Here is a 6,358-nt window from a genome sequence, read left to right as displayed (position 1 = left end):
ACAGGTAGTGGCCAGGGGAAAGCACAGTCTGGTCATTCTGCTAGCTCCAGTTTTCAACCACAATCATCACTAAATGATGTGCATCAAATATGATTAAAATTGTATAAATGTACCATGGTAGTGTTGTGAAGAAATATCTATTGTAATGTCCCTGCTGAGGCTCCATTGTTGTTAGGAAGCATCCTGGGGAATGGGAATGATTCATAGTTGACTGAAATCCTGAGCTATGTACCTTCCCAGCTGTGCACATTATGCCTGGCACAACATAGTCCAGGAGATCATGAGACATAATACAAACTCTCTGACATCAAAGATGTAATCTGAAAAACACCCCTCAAACAAGATTCTAAGGAGTGATACTTTCAGCTTGGTCCATGGTTGCCTTATTGTACTGGGCACTCGTTACCTTTATGCACTGGAGAAATCAAGCTACCCTCTAGAGTGGGAATTCTGTGTGGAAGGATCTGTAAATCACAGGGAATCTAACACAGATTTCTGAAATAGGTTATATTTGAAGAATTCACATATGGTAAGAAGAAGGAAAGGCCAAGGGAGGAGATAAGAAAAAACAGATCACACATGAAAAAGAAATTTTCAAAAAAAAAATCACAAGTTTTGTTTGTTAGAACTGATAGTAAAGACTCCCTCTAGTATCTGGATCCAGGAAGGAGTCATGTTAGATATGATGCTGTCACTAAAGTCAGGGGAAGCTGTGTGATACATGCACAATCATCTGTGTTTTCACCATCTAGTGAGGACTGCTAAGGCAGTGGACACGAGCTGGTGGTTAGTACAGAAGTAGAGAGAATTACAGGAGAAGGACACCCCACTGCAGGTCAGGGTTATTTGGACGCTCTGGGTGGGCACATTCCAGAGTGAAAGTGAGAGTAAGAAACATCTCTTCTCCCTTATGCAATCTGAGCACCATCCTGTTCATAACGGGAGAGGAAATAGGATCTGTCACCCCTAACAACACATGTGCAGACTTACAGCTTGGGGTTGTCCTCATCACCCAGCTCAGCTTCACCACTACTTCCAACCCTCTCCATGTCCTCTTGGTATTCACTAACAGACAAAAGGGAGATGGAGAATTGAGACTGGTCTTGCTTCAAGCAAGTGGGCTTGGGACTGATGTCAGCCTCGGATGAAACCTCTTACATGTGGCTCTTTGTGTGCTGGGAATCTATGAAGAGCACTAGGGAGAAATGACTGACACCTCAGAGAGGGCGACACCATCACCCAGCCCCTCTGCTGCAAAACACACCCTCCAGTAACACGACGAGCAAACCCTGGGCAAGACTTGACTGAATGAATGGCAGCTCTTTGTGAGAAGTAGATATGAGAACCATGGGTTGCTTTTATAAATTGTCAGGGTATTAAAATATAGCTCAGGGTTCACACTTACAGCTATGATATTTATATTACTATTATTTAAAATTTCTCCTGAGAAAAGCAACTAGAAGAGAAATTGTTCTTTAAAGTCAAGAAAGAAGAAGCCCCAGAGGTGCTTCTCTGTGGGGACAAGTGCATGGAGAACTGCATACAGGGCATAGGTTAAGGGCGTCTGCATGGCAGGGCTCTCCCCATGCTAGGCGTGTGAGTGGCAAATTGCTTACCCCATCGGCACAGCTCTGCCATGTGTTGTAGTCCCACTACTTTATTGTTCACTGCAAAGTCAGCTAGCAAACATTACATTGGCGGCTGTCTATATTTTGCTTAGGTACTGCCTGAGTACATATACATGGTAACTGCACAATAAAATCAGGCCTGCTTCCTGATTGGTCTCTGGAGGACTTGATTAGAGACCCCACAGCCACACTCTTTTCTACCCTGTTCTGTGGACCTCCTCAAAAATGAGAGAGCCCATGCACTTCTCTGCATACCCCAAGCTCTTATTACTTAGAAATCCACATGATCCTGCAGGAGAGTCTTTTTCCCCTGACTGATATTGCGATGGAAGGGTCAAGTTCAGCCTTCAGCTTTCCTGATTTATCTTGCTCTCTGTGTCTTGGGGTCACATTTATCTGTGCATGATAATGACATGAAAAATTGAATTTTGGAAAAAAATCTGAAAGTGACCAAGGCAGGATGGGTTTCAAGTGTCCTGAATGTTCTTCTAAGCAAAATTGAATTTACACATTTCCATTATTAGATATTACAAAAGGTTTTTAGGGATTAAAACAGAATGGACTAATACATAAAAATATTCTTCCAAATTCTTGTGAATTATATTCCTAAGCCTATAATTTGGCACCATGAATTGGATCTTACCAACACATTTATTTGATTTTCTAAAATATATAATGCACTTCTTTATGATCACAGTCCCTTGTGTGACACTTACCAACTGAAAATTCTTAACCATGTGAGATTCAATTCTATAAAATGAGGTTTTGAACATAGAACCTCATTTCCATCTAAAGATTTCAAAATGTACAATTATTCAAACCATAATTGTTCTATGAGTTATGAAGATGACCAAAGTAAGATTATCAATCAAAATATTAAAACTTATTAATTCCCTGGTAATAAGTATACAAATTAGTAGTGTTTAAAATCTCTACATGACATACCATATGTAAGTTATGTCCCATGAAGTTATTAAATTGAAAATTGAAGAAGTAAAACTGACATTCCCTATAAGAAAAATTGACTCATTTTAGCAGGATCTCAAAGAAGCAAACATCTTTCGAAGACAATATCCTCATTACACCATACAGAACATGGTCCTTTGGGCTACAACAGTCCTAATGAGCTCAGAGGATCATGTTCTGTATGGTGCAATGAGGATATTGTCTTCGAAAGATGTTTGCTGCTTTGAAAAAGCAAAGAAGCTACTGGGAAACCTCTCTAGTAGATTGAATTCTCTCCTAAAATGCCCTTTTTAGAATCCACACTAACTCTGCATCTGAGGACACAGAGGTACTTTGTCAACTGAATAAGCTGAGCAGAGCACAAACACTTGTAAGTTTTATGGAAAGGATGTGTTCTGTCTCTGCAGATTTGTAATTTGTAATTTTAATGTCTGTAGAAAGGCAAGAAATTCCCACTGGAGAACACAAAACTGTGGCTTCCCCAGTGGGACATGTCATCTCTCTTAATTTTGTTGTCTTCTCTGATGGATAACACCAATCCAAGATATCTGGGCTTCAAATACTTAAAGTTTCCTGGACACATCTGGAAAAGGATCTTGATTGAGATTATTTTCTCATGTTGATAAGGAAACTTAAATTACTCTAATTCTGGTCCAAAAAATCAAATTAGTCCAAACCTTTCCCACAACTTATAGTGCCTCTACTTTGATGTGAGGGACTCCTGGCACCACCATAATTTTCCTGAAGCCTGAAGTATGTGATGGGCCCTTCTTTCCTAGTTTGCACATGGAGCACAACTTCTTGTGGTTAGTGATGGTTTGGTAAGTCATCTTTTCCAAAGTAACAGTTCTATGGCTCAAGCTCTAAGTGAAATGGTAAAATTAAAAAAGAAGAGGAAGACCTATAGGTCACATGTTGTAGAAATCACAGGCAGATGGAATCTAGTCAGAGCCGAGGCAGAGTCCAAGCTGGAGTCCACTCTAAGAAACCTACATGATCAACTCCACCTTCTCTGAGAGAAAACCGTGTAAAAAGCAGGCTCAGTGTCCTGGGTACTGTATATAAATATACATAAAAGCATTAAAGTGCTATATTAAAAGGATCCCCATTATCTGTAGTCAAAAGAAATGACAGTCATTTCAAGCAGACTCATTTATGTTCCAGTTGTAGAAATCAGATGATAGTTCTTGAACACTGCCATTATCGACATGTGAAGGGTTAGTACAGGCATGATAATGAATGAAACATTTGTTTTTTCTAGAGGTAATTGCAAACTTGGACTAAATGAAAATATATAAAATGAAAACTAATATCCACAGAGACAAATTCCACATGGATGGGATGAGAGAGGTTGGAAAACTGACGAAGAAAGTCACAATAATTGCCAAAGCATGAGACCTCCAAAGCCACATGAGAGGGAAACATAAAACAGGAAAAGGGTGCAAGTCATTGAACAAGTATTTCAGCATATGAACAGTTAGGAAAGACACATCAAGGGTGGAGGAAAAGTATCCCCTCATGCAGCCCCCATCCTGGACCAGCCACATGAAAGTTTTGTGCCTTTGGTGAATTGGGCTCTGCCTTACTCCCTGGCATAGCCCATTAATTACCAAGGTGTCACCTGGAATACTGTCCCTCATATACACTCACCTCCTGGGAGGCTTCTGAATGAGCCATGGCAGAGAGTTTGCAAGTACTCCCAACTTTGTGGAGCCAAGAGGATCTCTTTGGAGGGGTGGAGAATTGCATACCACACTTTTGTTGTAATGTGGACATGCTGTGTAATTAGATGTTGTCGAGTCCAATCTCTTTGTAGCCCTGATTTTTCATAGAGAGGAAAATAATTTCATCGCTATTTGTGAGGATTAGGCCAAAACATACTGAATAAGTGGGTTCCAACCAGTTAAAGAAGGCTCTCTGTGGAGCTGGGCATGGTGGCATTTGCCTCTCATCTCAGCAGATTGGAAGGCTGAGGAAGGAGGATCATGAGTTCAGAGCCAGCCTCAGTGAAAAAAAATTTACTAAGCAGATCAGTGAGATCTTATCTTTACATAAAATAGGGATAGGAAAGTGGCTCAGGGGTTGAGTGCCCCTGAGTTCAGTCTTCGTCATCGTACCCCCCCAAAAGAGAATGTCTGGGGAGTGAGTCTCAGGCTTTTGATTTATAACAACTGTCATGGAGTTCTAAAGTGTAGACCTAGTATAGAATAAGTGTTATGGGCCAAGCTCTGGGTTGGATGTGCATGCATTTGAATCCAAGATTTTATATATGTTTATATATATTAATGATTTGATGTTGATCTACTGATGGAATATTTTCTACAGAAGGCATGTATTTGCGTTATTTAAAGTCTGAAATAGTAGACATATATTTTAAACCATCTGCAGCTACATATTGAAAAATAATAGTCATCAGAAAATCATGTATGTGAAGCTAGCTCATTTCATGATTCTTTAGAACATGTAGATCTATAAGGCAAGATAGTGAGAGAAACAATAAATTGAAACATAAATAAACTTGGGATACCATTTAAAAATCTGAGGTGAATGTTGGTTCACAATCTTACTTCCATAACAAGACCCCTACAGCACAAATATTAAAAATCAAGAATAAATAAAGGGGATAGATTCAAACTAAAAAGCTGCTTCTCAGCAAAAGAAACACTAATTGAAGAAAAATCTAGATTTTATACAAATATTTAAACACATAATTCAGAAAAAGCACTAATGTCTAGGGAATATAAAGAACTCAAAATTTACAACCAATAAAAAAAAACCCTCAAAATTAACACAAACAACAACAACAAAAACCAATTAACAAATTGACTCACTAAATGAACAGACAACTTCACAGAAGAAATATAAGCCATCAACAAATATATGAAAAAACATTCCACCTATCTAGCAATTAGGAAAATGTAAATCAAAATTACTTTAAGATTTTATCTCACTTCAGTCAGAATGGCAATCATTAATAATATAGGCAACAATAAATGTTGGTGAGGTTGTAGGGAAAAGGAACACTCACACATTGCTCATGAGATTGACTCCAAATTGGTGCAACCACCATGGAAAGCAGTATGCAGACGCCTTGAAAAACCAGAATGGATACATCATTTGACCCAGCTATCCCTCTCTTCAGACTACACCTAAAGGAATTAAAAACAGCATACTACAGGGAAACAGCTGCTCCAATGTTTATAGCAGCACAATTCACAATAGATAAACTATAGAACCAACCTACGTTTCCTTCAACAGATGAATGGATAAATAAAATGTGAGATACATATATGAAATTTCCCCCACCAATGGAATATTACTTAGCTTTAAAGATGAATGAAACTATGCCATTTGGTGGTAAAAGGATAGAGTTGAAGAATATCATGCTAAGTGAAATAAGCCGCCCTCCCACACACACTCAAACACAAAGGCAAAATGTTCCCTCCAATAAGTGTACGCTAACTCACAATGGGGGTGGGAAAGAATAGATGTTTAGATTAAGTAGAGAATTGCAGGGAAGCTAGGGAATATGGGGATAGATATGATAGTAGAATGAAACAGACATTACATATAATACATAATATATAGAGATGTTAAAGCACTCAACAAGGGAGACAAAGTTGGATTGAAGAAAAGAAAAGGGAAATAGGAGTAAAAATGACAGTAGAATTAATCAGACACAACTTTTCAATGTTTATATATAAATACACCACCAGGGAAGGTCCACACCATGTACACCTCAAGAATGTTATGCTAAATAAAAT

Source organism: Ictidomys tridecemlineatus, chromosome 16 (assembly GCF_052094955.1).
Source record: "Ictidomys tridecemlineatus isolate mIctTri1 chromosome 16, mIctTri1.hap1, whole genome shotgun sequence".
Lineage (NCBI taxonomy): Eukaryota > Metazoa > Chordata > Mammalia > Rodentia > Sciuridae > Ictidomys > Ictidomys tridecemlineatus.
This window is presented reverse-complemented; position numbering follows the sequence as displayed.